Source organism: Lactuca sativa, chromosome 7 (assembly GCF_002870075.4).
Source record: "Lactuca sativa cultivar Salinas chromosome 7, Lsat_Salinas_v11, whole genome shotgun sequence".
Classification (NCBI taxonomy): domain Eukaryota; kingdom Viridiplantae; phylum Streptophyta; class Magnoliopsida; order Asterales; family Asteraceae; genus Lactuca; species Lactuca sativa.
Genome location: NC_056629.2, coordinates 120,993,203 through 121,008,682, shown reverse-complemented (window position 1 = coordinate 121,008,682; position 15,480 = coordinate 120,993,203).

The window sequence follows — 15,480 nt, the reverse complement described above, 5'->3', positions numbered from 1 at the left end:
GAACTGGTTCCTATTCTGTTGAGAAGGAACAAGGTGATTATAGGCATGGATTGGTTGAGCCCCAATGGGGCAGCGATAGATTGCGCGCAACAGCTGGTTCAGATTAGGACCCCAAGTGGGGGAGAGTTGGTAGTTCAGTGCGAGAGGCCACAACAAGGACCAGCAGTATGTTCAGCAGCGAGAGCTAGGCGTTACCTTCAGTACGGTTGCTCAGGATATGTCGCTTATGTTATGGACACCTGGGAGGCGGGTAAGGTGACAGTGGGCGATGTGCCCGTGGTACGAGAATTTATGGATGTATTCCCCGAGGAGTTGCCTGGGATACCTTCGGAGAGGCAGGTGGAGTTCAAGATCGACCTAGTCCCTAACGCGGCTCCGATAACCAAGGCACCCTATTGGTTGGCTCCTCCTGAGATGAAGGAGTTGTCTACACAGCTGTAGGAGCTGTTAGACAGGGGATTCGTTAGACCAAGTAGTTCTCCCTGGGGAGCCCCGATTCTGTTTGTGAGGAAGAAGGACGGGTCGCATCATATGTGTATACATTATCCGAAGCTGAATAAGGTAATGGTGAAAAACCGTTACCCACTCTCGATGATTGATGACCTCTTTGATCAGCTACAGGGAGCATCTTGGTTCTCCAATATTGATCGTCGTTCAGGATATCATCAGATGACGGTCATATAGGAGGATGTATAGAAGACTGCGTTTCGGACGTGCTATGGCCACTACGAGTTTGTGGTGATGTCCTTCGGGCTCATCAATGCTCCTGCCGCGTTCATGGACCTCATGAATCGTGTGTGTAGACCGATGTTAGACCGGTCTGTGATAGAGTTTATTGATGATATCTTGGTTTACTCCAAGACGTAGGATGAGCACGAGGAGCATCTGCGAGAGGTTCTAGAGACTTTGAGGAGGGAGAACTTGTATGCCAAGTTCTCTAAGTGTGAGTTCTAGTTGTGCGAGGTGCAGTTCCTTGGGCATCTCGTCAACCAGAACGGGATTTCAGTGGACTCGGCCAAAGTGGAGGCTGTGATGAGATGGGAGGTTCCGAAATCTCCATCTGAGATTCAGAGTTTCCTATGATTGGCTGGGTACTATCGGAGATTCATCCAGGATTTCTCCAAGATAGTCGTACCCCTGACCAGGCTAATGAGGAAGGTCATGGTCTTTCATTGGGGGACTGAGCAACAGGCCGTATTCGAGACACTGAGACAGAGATTGTGCGAGGCGCCAGTCTTAGCCCTGCCAGAGGGCATAGAGGATTTTGTTGTGTACTACGATACGTCAATCTCAGGTTTGGGCGCAGTATTGATGCAGAGAGGGAATGTCATCGCCTACGTGTCAAGGCAGCTGAAGCCTCACGAGGCGAACTACCCGACTAGGGGTGTAAAAGAGCCGAGTCGAGCCGAATACTACCAAGCTCAAAGCTTGGCTCTACTAAAATACTCGAGCTCGAAACTCGGCTTGAACTCGACTCGAGCCTTGATTTTAAGCTCGAGCTGAAGCTCGTGAAATACTCGACAGTCTCGAGCTCGGATTGACTCGACTAATATTTAAAAAAATCAAAATCATTAAATTGAGTAAGAAATATTAAGCATTCCACATGTAAATGTCCAAACTACCAACAAAAACCACTATTAATCACCTAATATCAATATAACATCAACCATATATGTCATAAATGAATAATTATAAAGAAATGATATATATGTTATAAATGAACAATTATAAAGAAATTGCATATATGTAAATTACACTAAGCTCGATTAAGCTCGCGAGCCTTACGAACCGAGTATTTTTGTACTCGAGCTCGGCTCGATAAGGTACTCTAGTAGCTCGGGCTCGAGCTCGACTCGATGAAGCTTGAGTCGATTTCGAGTATTTTCCGAGTAACTGTCGAGTTTCTCGCGGGTTGGCTTGTCTCACTTACAACCCTATATCTGACGCATGATTTGGAGCTGGGGGTTTTTGTATTCGCCCTCAAGATTTGGCGTCATTACCTCTATGGGGTTCGTTGTACCATCTAAACGGACCATATGAGTTTGAGGTACCTCATGGATCAGCCGAATCTAAACATGAGGCAGCGTCAGTGGATGGACGTGGTAAAGGATTACGATTAAGAGATCGTTTACCATCCGGGAAAGGCCAATGTGGTGGCCGACACGCTTAGCCGCAAGGCAACGCCGATAAGGGATATCTGCCTGAGGATGACAGTGGTGACTCCGTGTTGGAGCGGATTCGGGAGGCCTAGCAGGAGGCCATGAAGGAGGAACATCGGAAGAGCGAGCGGATCGTGGGGCATGTTTCCTCCTACTTTGACAACAAGGATTACTGACACTACATCGTAGGGTGTGGATGCCATACCTCGGGGGTGTGCGGCAGGTTCTGATGGAGGAGGCACACAAATCTCGGTTCTCCATTCATCCCGGGACGACGAAGATGTATAGGGATCTTCGTCTGGATTATTGGTGGCCCTACATGAAGTGGGATGTGGCATGGTTCGTGGAACGGTGCTTAACCTGCAGGAAGGTCAAGGCTGAGCATCAGAGACCTCACGGCAAGATGCAGCCATTGGATATTCCGCTGTGGAAATGGGAAGACATCACGATGGATTTTATCATAAAGCTTCCCAGGACCGCGCGGGGAGTGGATTTGATCTAGGTCATCGTCGATCGATTGACCAAGAGTGCCCATTTTATCCTTATTCAGGAGAGCATCCCGGCCGAGAAGTTGGCCGATATCTATATCCGGGAGGTGGTGGCGCGACATGGTGTGCCAGATTTTGTGAATTCAGACAGGGATGTGCGATTCACTTCCAGGTTTTGGAAGAAGTTTCATGACAAGCTGGGTATTCGTCTGCATTTTAGCATCGCCTTTCACCCGCAGACGGCTGGTCGGAGCGAGTGGACCATCCAGACCATGGAGGACATGCTGCGAGCATGCGTATTAGACTTCGGAGGTTGTAGGGATACCTACCATCCATTAGCAAAGTTCTCCTATAAGAATAGTTATCATGCGAGCATTGATCGTCCTCCCTTCGAGATGCTATATGGGAGGAAGTGCAGGACCCCGATATGTTGGGGCGAGGTTGGCAAGAGGGTGATGGGGAGAACTGAGGTAGTGCTCAAGAAGACAGAGAATGTTCAGCAGGTCCAGAGCAGCTTCAGACTGCTCAGAGTCGGCAGAAAAGCTATGCCGATAAGCGCCGATCAGACCTGGAGCTCTAGGTCGGGGATATGGTTCTCCTGAAGGTGTCGCCATGAAAAGGCATTATCCGATTCAGGAAGCGGGGCAAGTTGGGCCCCAGGTACATTGGACCGTTCAGGGTTATAGCCCGGGTGGGCAAGGTGGCGTATATGATGGATCTGCCAATTGAACTCAGCCAGATCCACAACACTTTCCACATCTCCCAGCTGCAGAAGTGCCTGGTCGACGACTCAGTAGTGGTACCCTTAGAGGACATTCAGGTCGATGGCAGCCTGAATTACATTGAGCGGCTAATAGCAATCCTCGACCGGAAGTCGAAGGATCTGAGGAACAAGAGAGTGGAACTCGTGAAGGTGCAATGGTAGCATCGGAAGGGGTCGGAGTGCACTTGGGAGTTGGTGGACGAGATGATGGAGCAATACCCCGAGCTATTTTAGGATCGAGCAGCAGACTTTGAGGATGAAGTCTAAGATAAATGGTGGAGATTTGTAGCACTTGGTTCTTGGTACGTATTATTTTATTAATTCTTTAAAATATTTTGCATTTTGGCCTTGGACTCAACGAGTTGAAGGACCAACTCGCCGAGTAGAAGCGGGATGAGACGCGGGGTTTAAGAAGTGGACTCGACGAGTCGGGTCCCGGACTCGGCGAGTAGGCCCTGTCTGGACAAAAACCCTAATCTGAGGGTTTGACCCTTTTTAAACACCTTGACTCGGCCTCCTTCGTCCCATTTGCTCCCAGAAGACCCCCATAGCAAACTGTAGCCGTTATTGAAGCAATCTAAGGCATTTGGAGTGATTTTGGTGCTTTTGTGACTCAAGGAAGGAAGGAAAAGCTTGAAGGATCAAGAGGAGGCTAGAAGGATCCTGTTTTGAGCATCATTTGCAGTCTACAGAAGGTATAAAGTCTATACCTTGTTTGTTCTTTCGATAGATCCCATTTTGTGGAGTTTTAGGGTTTTTCTAAGCCATTTTCATCACCAACCATGATTGCAAGCATGGTTTGGGTTGATGTTTCGGATCTGGGTCCTTAGAGGGGTTACAAGGCAGAAAGGAGTGGCTCTTGCACTCAAAGAAGTCCCCATGCATTGTAAGAGCTTGTTTTAGGACCTTTTGAGCTCCAAGTCCCATGCAAGCACGTAAAGGTTGTAACTTTACGTGCTAGATCGATTGTAGAAGCATAGATCTATCTTTTGATCAAGGGTTGTACATCATAAATCAAAGATTCACTGAGTGGATGTGACCAACTCGACGAGTCCATTCTTGGACTCGGCGAATCCAAGGTTTCTGTCCCATATCAGTTATGGGTCAAAAGGTCTCAGTTGAGTGTGGAAAGGTTTTAGGGAGCCCCGGGGAGTGACCCAACATTCTGGACTAAGCCATTGTTTTGGAAGTTCATGGGACTCGGCGAGTCCAAGGCAATCTTCTAAGGATGAAGATGAACTCGACGAGTTGTTCGTCAACTCAGCGAGTCGAGGACAGAACTTGTTCTTCAGATGAAGGTGAACTCGACGAGTTGTTCATCAACTCGGCGAGTCGGATTAGTTTTATGTGATATTCATTTGAGGGAAGAACTCGTCGAGTTGACGGCCCAACTCGACGAGTGGGGTCATAGATAAGGACGAGTAAAGGGTGAGGGACTCGACGAGTTGACGGCCCAACTCGGCGAGTTGGGTCAACTTGAAGTTGACTTTGGCTTGGACTTAAATTGGGGGGGGGGGGGGGTAAAATGGTCATTATACCCTAAGAAAAGTTAGCAGTGTATGACTAAGTGTTTTGTGGGAATTATAGACGGAGGATTTCCGGAGCAGCAGCGACAACAGTCAGAGGATTCCCGCACAGATCAGCAGCTACTACGAGGTGAGTTACCTTCCAGTAGTGGTGGGTCTACGGCCACAATGCTGACCCACCAGTAGGAGTTGTATGTTACATTACTGTCTGTGTGATATTCATCTAGGTTTGCTACTACCTGATATGTTATATGCGATAGTAGTAGGGTTCGGTTGTTAGGACCGAAGGGTAGGTCAGACACCCTAGATATGTCTGACAGTACGTGATGATATGTTTATATGCTGGCATGATATGTTTTATGAGATAGTGGTAGTAGGAGGGGGAATAGTCCCTAAGTTCGGTTGTTAGGACCGAAGGGTAGTTCGGACACCCCAGATATATATCTGATAATATGTTTATGTTATGATATATGTGAGAATAGCAGTAGGGGGTGGAATAGTACCCGAGGGTCAGTTATTAGGACCTACAGGGCAGGTGAGCACCCCATAATGGCTTGACATGGGTAGGACGGCACCCCAGAATGGCCGCATGGGTAGGACGGCACCCCAGAATGGCTGCATGGGTAGGTTGGCCCCCTTAAATGGCCGTACGGGTAGGTTGGCACCCCAAAATGGCTGTACCAGGTTGGTCGGGAACCCCAAAATTGTCTGGCAATATGTATGATATGTGATTGTGTGATATGTGGTACGATGGGGGAACTCACTAAGCTTCATGCTTACAGTTTACAGTTTTGGTTTCAGGTACCTCTTCAGCGAAGGGGAAGGAGCTGGCGCGGTAGCGGGACATCATACACACACTCTTTGTTTTCCACACTATGAGTTATTTTGGGATTTGTACTCTGACATTATTATGTTTTTCGATTCGGTTTCCAGATACGAGACATGTTTTTATTAAATGATATGATCAGATGATATTTTGTTACAATTGTTTTGCAAATCACTTCTTCAAAAATGAAATTTTTGGGTGTAAAAATTGTGTCGTTACTGTGTCCTTCACCCTCTTTCCCGCCCCGCCTTCCCACGTCCAAAATCATTACCTCACCCTTTGTTCCAAACTTCTCTCTCTCTCTCTCTCTCTCTCTCTCTCTCTCTCTCTCTCTCTCTCTCTCTTTCTCTCTCTCACATTGCTAACCTAAATACACAAAAACACATCTCTTTGTAACCTGATTAGGTAATTATACCATACAAGTATTTGCTATTACTCAAAGGCAGTGTCGTAAAAATCCCGATTAGGTCCCGATTAATCTCCGATTAATCCCTAGGCACTATTCGACCGATTAAAGAGCGCCTAGCGATTAATCCATGCATACAAAATGACTGAAGCAGTTGAACCCGATGAAATTTTAATACTTTGAAGAAGTTATATCTCAATAGAAACTATTTGATGTATGATTAGTGTTGTATTTATCATATTAACCTATTTTGGTATGATATTAGTGGTATATATGAACTTTTATATGATATTAGTCGTATTTAATTTTTTTAAAATCTAACAAATTAGCAATTAATGGTACCTGATTAATCTCCTCCTAGCCGATTAATCCGTTGACCCTAGTCCACCGAGTAGCTAACGTCGAGCGATTTTTACAACCTTGCTCAAAGGGAATGTGTGGATTCTTTCTTTTCACAAATATGAAGTCATAGTTAATAAGTGTATTGTCACCCATAATTTGGTAACCTGATTCGTTGATTACTTCCCTCCTTTCCACTTCTTTTTTTATTTTTGTTGTAAGCATAGGCTTATTTAGCATGGACATTAACGAATGTACAATAAACTTACATATTGGATGGTATATTTGATTCTATATGATCAATATTGAAATTTTTTCAACAGTAGGTAATAAATAGTTGCACATAGCTTTGGAGCAATGTAATATCTTTATATAATGAACACTCTTTGATTCAATGCTAATAAATTAAAGATATTAATTTATCCCTATAAAAATATCTTCTTTTTTTTTCAGCTGAAGTTGTACTTTCTTTTTTAATGGAATGATGTTTCCTTCATTTGCTTTTTTGGTTGAAATCGTGTGTTGTGTGACAAGCGGTGAGTGTGGTAAATGATGATTCATTTGAGTTTACAAGGTTTGAATTAATTGGATTGAGTTGTATAATCTAATATTAATGAAAATCGGTGACTTGTGAATCCCTTTGGCACTTTTTGTAGAAGTAAAAGACAGCAAGTAAGAAGAAAAGTTTATTACTATAAGTTCAGGAAGAAAGAAGTTGCTTTTGGTCATATGCTATTGTTGTATCTTGTCATTCAATGTTTTTGATCTCATAGGGAACAAGGGTATTTTTTATACCTTGAAAATGGATCCATGGTTTCGAAACACATAGACTCATATACAAATTATTACACTATGTTTCTAATGCGGGCTTTGTTTTCTACCTGATTACCTATTTTTGGTTTTATTTCTAAGGATCAACATCATATTTACCGACTTTATGTCATACTTTGCCACTCCATCCTACTCTACTCTAACATATTGATCACTCAAATCATAACCCGTTGTCACCATGACCATAGATTGCACCTGGTTCTTGGTACGTACTTCTTTTTATTCTTATCTAAGTGTTTTTGCATTTTTGGCCTTGGACTCGGCAAGTTGAATGACCAACTCGCCGAGTAGAAGCAGGACGAGACGTGGGATTTAAGTGATAGACTCGGCGATTCGGGTCCCGGACTTGACGAGTAGGCCATGGCTGGACATAAACCGTAATCTGAGGGTTTGCACCCTATTTAAACATCTCATTCGGTCACCCATCGTCCCATTTTCTCCCAGAAGATCCCTATAGCAAACCCTAATCGTGTGAGTGAAGATCTAAGGCCTTTTGAGTGTTTTTTTGCTTTTGTGATCTAAGAAAGGAAGGAAAAAGCTTGAAGAAACAAGAAGAGGCTAAAGGGATCCGAGTTTGAGCATCTTCCATAGTGCATTTGAGGTATAAAGCTTATAGCTTGCTCATTATTATTATAGATCTATTCTTGAAGGAAGTTAGGGATTCTAAGAGTCATTTTGGCTACCAACCATGATTGCAAGCATGGTTGAGGGCTAGAGTTTCGGATCTAGGGTTCTTGAGGGACCCTAAGGCCGAAAGCAACTGTTTTAGAACCCATGGAAAGCCTCATGCATGTTGGGAGTCCCTTTTTGAGCCTTTTGGGCTCATTCTTCCATGCATATACGTAAAGTTTGTAACTTTACGTGCTAGATCGAGCCTAGGGGTTTGGATCTATCTTTTGGTCAAAGGTTGTACATCAGAAATCGAGGATTTAGGATGTGGACGTTACTGACTCGGCAAGTCCAAGGCATAAAGTCCCATATCTATTGAGGGTCTAAATAAATCAGCTGGGTGTTTGAAGGACTGTAAAAGGTCAGAAGGAGCGACCCAATGCTTTGGACTTAGCCTTAGACCTGGAATTTATGGGACTGGATGAGTGCTAGAACAGACTCGGCGAGTCCAAGACAATCTCCTTAAGATTGAAGATGAACTCGATGAGTTGTTCATACAACTCGGTGAGTCGATGTCAGGACTTGTTCATCAGATGAAGGTGAACTCAACAAGTTGTTCATACAACTCGGCGAGTCGGATGAAGGATCATTCGATCTTCTTATAGAAAAGGAACTCGTCTAGGCATCTCCAAACTCGACGAGTCGAGTCATGGATGAGGTCGTGAGAGGGGATAGGGATTCGACGAGTTGACGACCCAACTCGGCAAGTCAGGTCAACTTGAAGTTGACTTTGACTTGCACTTGATTGGGGGTAAAATGGTCATTTTACCGTAATAGTAGAGGTCAGTTTCTGACTAAGTGTTTTGTGGGGATTGTAGCCGGAGGATTTCCGGAGTAGCAGCAGACAGAGACTTCCCACACGGATTATCAGTAGCTACTTGTTCGAGGTGAGTTAGCTTCCAGTAGCGGTGGGTCTACAGCTACAATGCCGACCCACTAGTAGGAGTTGTATGTTAGATGATTGTCTTTGTGATATTGGTAGTAGGAGGGGAATAGTCCCCAAGTTCGGTTGTTAGGACCGAGGGGTAATTCAGACACCCCAGATATGTCTCATAGTATGATATATGTAATAGTAGCAATAGGGGGTGGAATAGTCCCCGAGGGTCGGTTGTTAGGACCGACGGGTAGGTCAGCACCCCAGAATGGCTCGACACGGGTAGGACGGCACCCTAGAATGGCTGCAAGGGTAGGTCGGCACCCCAGAATGGCTGTACGGGTAGGTTGGCACCCCAAAATTGCCCGACAGAATATTTTGCTATGTGATTGTATAGTATGTGGTACGATGGGGGATCTCACTAAGCTTCGTGCTTACAATTTATAGTTTTGGTTTCAGATAGCTCTTCAGCGAAGGGGAAGGAGTTGGCGCGGTAGCGACACATCACACACACATGTCGGTTTTCCGTACTAGAGTTTCTTAGGATTTTACTCTGACATTATTCTTACTGTGAATGGTTTCAGACATGAGTAGTGGTTTTTACGAAAAGTTATGTTTAGATGGTGTTTTCTTATAAATAATTTTACTAGTCGATTAATCAAAAGTGAGATTTTTAGACTTGAAATTTGGGTCGTTACATTACTGGTAATCATTTGGTACTTTGGGATCTTAGAAATCTTGGATTTACTGGTAAAGATTCTTCAAATGAGGTCCCTAATTCTATTTTATGATAATCATAACAATGTTTCTGATAAATTCTTCATTACTTACCAGGTAAAAACTTTGAGAAAGTATGCAAAATGTGTCACATTACTGTCAACAAAATTTCTATATTTGATGATAATGGGAGTTCGACCCCAGGAGGTTTGAGGACTTGCGAGTGGAAAGATATGCTTTTCATTGTTTTTTTATTTATGAGCCTTAATTCATTAGTTTTTGTTCCATTATTTATGAGCCTTAATTCATTAGTTTTTGATGAATCATAACATCCTACATACAATTTTTTTTACAACATTGTATTTTGAAAATTTTACTAAACTATAGCAATGTCTTTTAAATAAAAAAACAATTTTCATTGCTATAAGGTATACTTTTTGAAGCATAATGTCCTATACACTAAGGGTAAGATGGTCGTATTAGAGGAGTTGTTAGATTGCAACAAAAAATTACAAGTTAATTTTTTTTTTTGGTATTTATCAATTATTAGTACATTACATTGAACAATTAGAAAAATATAGTTATGTTATGGAAAATTCTATAACCAACTTTTAATTCATTTTTTACTTTTATTTTTAGTATGATTTTATTCAATTGAAATTATAATTTTAAGAAGATTAATTTTGTCTTTTTTTTAAATATTAATGGTAGGATTTTACATAGCTTTTTTTTATGTTCATTATTTTTTTATATGATTTTTAAATGTTTAACTTTACAATAATGATCAATCTTCCAAAATCATCGATGTATTACTATATAATAATGTATTCCACCCACTGTTGTAAAAATTTCAACTGGTCTCGATTAATCTACGATTAATCCCTAGTTGCTACTCAACCGATTAGAGGGCTCCTAACGATTAATATCTGCATACATAATGAGTGAAACATTATAAAACGATGAAATTTTAACATTTTGAGTAAGTTTTATTTCAATAGACACTATTTGAGGCATGATTAGTGTTGTATTAATCATATTAACCTATTTTGTTATCATATTAATGGTATTTACGAACATTGATATGATATTAGTCATATTTTATTTTTTAAAACTCAACAAATTAGCAATTAATGGTTCCCAATTAATCCCCCGATAAATCTCCGCCTAACCGATTAATCCCTTAACCACAGTCCACCGACTAGCTAATGTCGAGCATTTTTTACAACATTGATTCCACCTATTAATTGTTCATCTCTTACTCCTAAGTTTCCACAAAAAGGATTTCCGAACAATTGCTTCAATTGATTGGATCTCGAGAGTACTTCATTCATTTAGATTGTGGGACGACTCCAATTCTGTCTAAAGTAGTAACCTTTTTAATAGTATGAATTATATGTTTTTGTCTGCCAAGCAATATTTCTAAAGAACTATATGGTTTTGTCTAAATGAAATATATGGTTCTCTATAAAAAAAAAAAAGATATATTGTTCTATGTCTATAAATTTCTATAAATTCTAATTTTGAAGTTATATATATATATATATATATATATATATATATATATATATATATATATATATATATATATATATATATATATATATATATATATGTTGTTCTGATCGTATATACAAATGTATTTTTTGTATAAGTTGTGTCCTTTATATGATGTATATGTATTTCTGATCATAATTTGTATAAGTTCTTATTGTTGAATTTTCAAGTTATAAGTTCTGATTTTTAAGTTAAAGGTGTCTGTATATATAAGTTTATTGTTGCTTTTTTTTTTATATTTCTTGAAGTATATATATATATATATATATATATATATATATATATATATATATATATATATATATATATATATATATATATGATATTTTCTTTTTATTTATTCTGTCTGTAGTAATAAACTTCTTTTGTATATGTATGTGAGTGTGTGTGTGTGTATGTGTGTGTGTGATTGTATATGTTATGTGTCCATGTTCTATATGAACAAAATTACATGATTGCATCTTGTTGTAATTTTTATACTGTAAAATCAACTTTGAACTTTCACATGTATATTCAACTTCCAATGCAACTGTATTTCGATAGACTACTGATGAATTTACTTACCAATAGTAGTATACATATTCTCCATTTGGTATAATGCACCGGTTTAGATTTCGGTTTACAAAAACGAGTTGTGCCCCATTGCATTGCGCGGGTACACAACTAGTTTTATATTTAACTCTTTTAACGTCTCTTTTTATACTTTCATTCTTCTTCATTTTTTAGTATAAATCAAAGAATATATTTTCATTTTATATTTTCATCTTTTATTGTTAGTTTTTATTTAGACAAAACTTCAAAAATAGTCCATGTGGTATTTATTTTTATTTTTTTGAATTTTTGTCCAATCCCCAATTTTTTTGGATTGATGGTCATTTTGAGTTAGTTTCGTTGCGTATTTGATCCATCCAAAAAATGAAATTTCTATAATACCTTTGGTGTATTTATTTTATTCTTCATTTTCCTTTCATTTTTTCTAAATTTATTACTTATTATTTATTTTAATAATTAAAAAAATAAGAAAGGGCTCATCTCTCTCTCTCTCTCTCTCACACACACACACACACACAAACATATTAGTTAGCGAGGACCATCAAGAAGATAAGAACACATATATGAAGTCATGGTTAATAAGTATATTGTAACCCAAAATTTGGTAACCTAATTCGTTGATTACTTCCCTCATTTTCACTTCTTCTTTTTTTTTTTTTTTCATGTTGTAAGCATAGGCTTATTTAGCATGGACATTAACTAATGTACAATCAACTTACATATTGGATGGTATATTTGATTCTTTATGATCAATATGGAATTTTTTCAGCAGCAGGTAATAAATAGTTGCATATAGCTATAGAGCAATGTCATATCTTTAAAGAATGAACACTCTTTGACTTAATGCTAAAAATTGAAGCTATTAATTTATCCCTATAAAAATTTCTTTTTTTTAGATGAATTTGTACTTTCTTTTTTGGTGAACTGATGTTTCCTTCATTTTCTTTTTTGGTTGAAATCGTGTGTTGTGTGATAGGCGGTGAGTGTGGTAATTGATGATTAAATTGGGTTTACAAGGTTTGAATTAATTGTATTAAGCTGTTTAATCTAATATTGATGACAAGCAGTGATTTGTGAATCCCTTTGGCACTTTTAGTAGAAGTAAAAGACATCAAGTAAGAAGAAAAGTTTATTACTATAAGTTCAGGAAGAAAGAAGTTGCATATGGTCATATGCTATTGTTGTATCTTGCCGTTCAATGTCTTTGTAAAATCAACTTTGAACTTTCAAATCTATATTCAACTTCCAATACAATTGTATTTTGATAGACTACTGATGAATTTACTTACCAATAGCAGTATACATATTCTCCATATGGTCTAATGCACCAGTTTAGATTTTGGATTTTAACAACGATTTGTGTCTCATTGCATTGTTCAAGTACACAACTAGTTTTATATTTAACTCTTTTAACGTCTCTATTTATACTTTCATTGTTCTTCATTTGTTTAGTATAAACCAAATAATATATTTTCATCTTTTATTGTTAGTTTTTATTTAGACAAAACTGCAAAAATAGTCCAAAAGGTGTGTGTGTGTGTGTGTATATACATATATATATATATATATATATATATATATATATATATATATATATATATATATATATATATATATATATATATATATTGGATTTCTATCTAACCCTGAATTTTTTTGACTGATGGTGATTTTCAATTAGTTTCGTTGCGTATTTGGTCCATCCGAAAATTGAAATTACTATAATACATTTGGTGTATTGATTTTCCATTTTCCTTTCATTTTTTTTCTAAATTTAATAGTTATTATTTATTTTAATAATGAAAAAATATGAAAGGGCCCATCTCTCTCTCTCTCTCTCTCTCTCTCTCTCCCACACACACACACACGCACACATTAGTTACCGAGGACCATCAAGAAGATAAGAATCCAACCATAAACTCTCTCACCGGAGATCACTCTCTTCAACCACTCATACACACGATATCTGCTAAGACATGTGCATCTGTTCCAACCAAAAATCAAATCGAGATCAAGAACCACATGAATGGTGATTTAAAAGAATCGCATCCAACACATAGAGTTTTGTCACTTTTGCGTCACATCATATCAAAATGTTTTAATAGATGAGAAATAAGCACTACTACAAAATGGCACATAGGACGCGCTATTTAAGACCCGATTTTAGGAATAAACGGGTTATATTATGCAAAAACCGAGTTTTATAAGGGACGATCTCATATGACCTGACTTTCGGGAAGCAACCGGGTTATATTTAATACTAAAATAACCCGGTTTCTATTGTAACAACCGTGTCTTATAGCCATAAGGTTATATGACCCAGACTTTTGAATACAACCGAGTTTTATGACCAAGACACTCGTATTTTAAGGTTATATAGCTCGTTTTTCAGCAATTGAGTTTTTTTGTGTATAAGTTATGAAAAGAGTTGCCCATATACCAAGCTTACTTTCAAAAGAATAATGACACCTTTAAATGCTACATGCCTACGTTAGCTATATAGTTGACCTAAATACACTCTTTTTTAATTTGAAGTGTCTTTAATTTTATTAAAAAGCGAGATTTATCAAAAAAAAAAAACAATTACCACTAGTGAGCATGAACATTTCACAGCTGAAAACTATACAATGTCACCATGGTAAGGACTCCAAGAACTACATTTTCCCAAAATAAGCAATGAATTTTGAATCATGTAAGTAGGCCAGAGCACCAACTTATATACGACTTCAATATGCATATAGAAAATACCAATTTGATGTTAAAGGATGTGGTAGAACCAAATAAAAAACTCAAATATGTGATACTTAAGTGGTCACCAAAAACATAAATACAGACTTTTTGTCCTTTGCACATGTGAATCAGCAGTAGCAGAGCCGATTAATATTCAGATACAACGCAAAAGGTGGGACTAGATGAGACGTCAACTGATACCAAATCTTCAAAAGTAAACCGGGTAGAAATGCTTTAGTGGCAAATATTAACAATAGTAACAAACTCTGTAGATCCAAAAAAACAACAGCATAGCATTTTCCATATTTTATTGTACGAATGAGCATGGGATGGAAATCGGTTTTGGTACTAGAACAAAACCATAGGGGAAAATATGTCAACTTGACTATGGATGGGCAAATATGTGGAATAGGTGTGAAATCTATCAAGTTTCTTTTAATGTAATGATAACCACAATCTATAATAGCAATAGACTTTCAATGCCCACAACAAAATACCAACTTTTAATACACACTCCAGAATAGCAATGTATTTTTGTCCAGTTTTTTTTGCCATTTTCTCAAAGGAAACTGGTGGTTAATTATGTATGCCCTGTACGTGGCAAGACACATAAGAGGGTATAAAGGAAAATATGTACAATACATGGTCAAGGGCAAACTTGTCTATGAAAAAAATAATTTAGTTTTGTCAATATGATCTTTAATTGTTTCAAGTAACAAGAAGAATGATACGGATGAATGGATACTCTAGCTTTTTTAGATTCAAAATTATTGAAACAACAGCTCAATGTTTTAACAAATTTAGTTTCGTGCTTATTCAATTGTTACATAATAATTACATAACAAAAGTAACTAGTAAAGTAACAACCCAAATTTCACGTCCAAAAAATTTCATTTAAATTAAGTAGTTTGTAAAACATTTGTAGTAAAACGTCATACGATCATATCATTTCAATAAACATATCTCGTGTCTAAATACCCAAAACATGAAAATATTAATAATGTCAGAGTAGAATCCCAAAATATATCATAATGCGGAAAACCAAA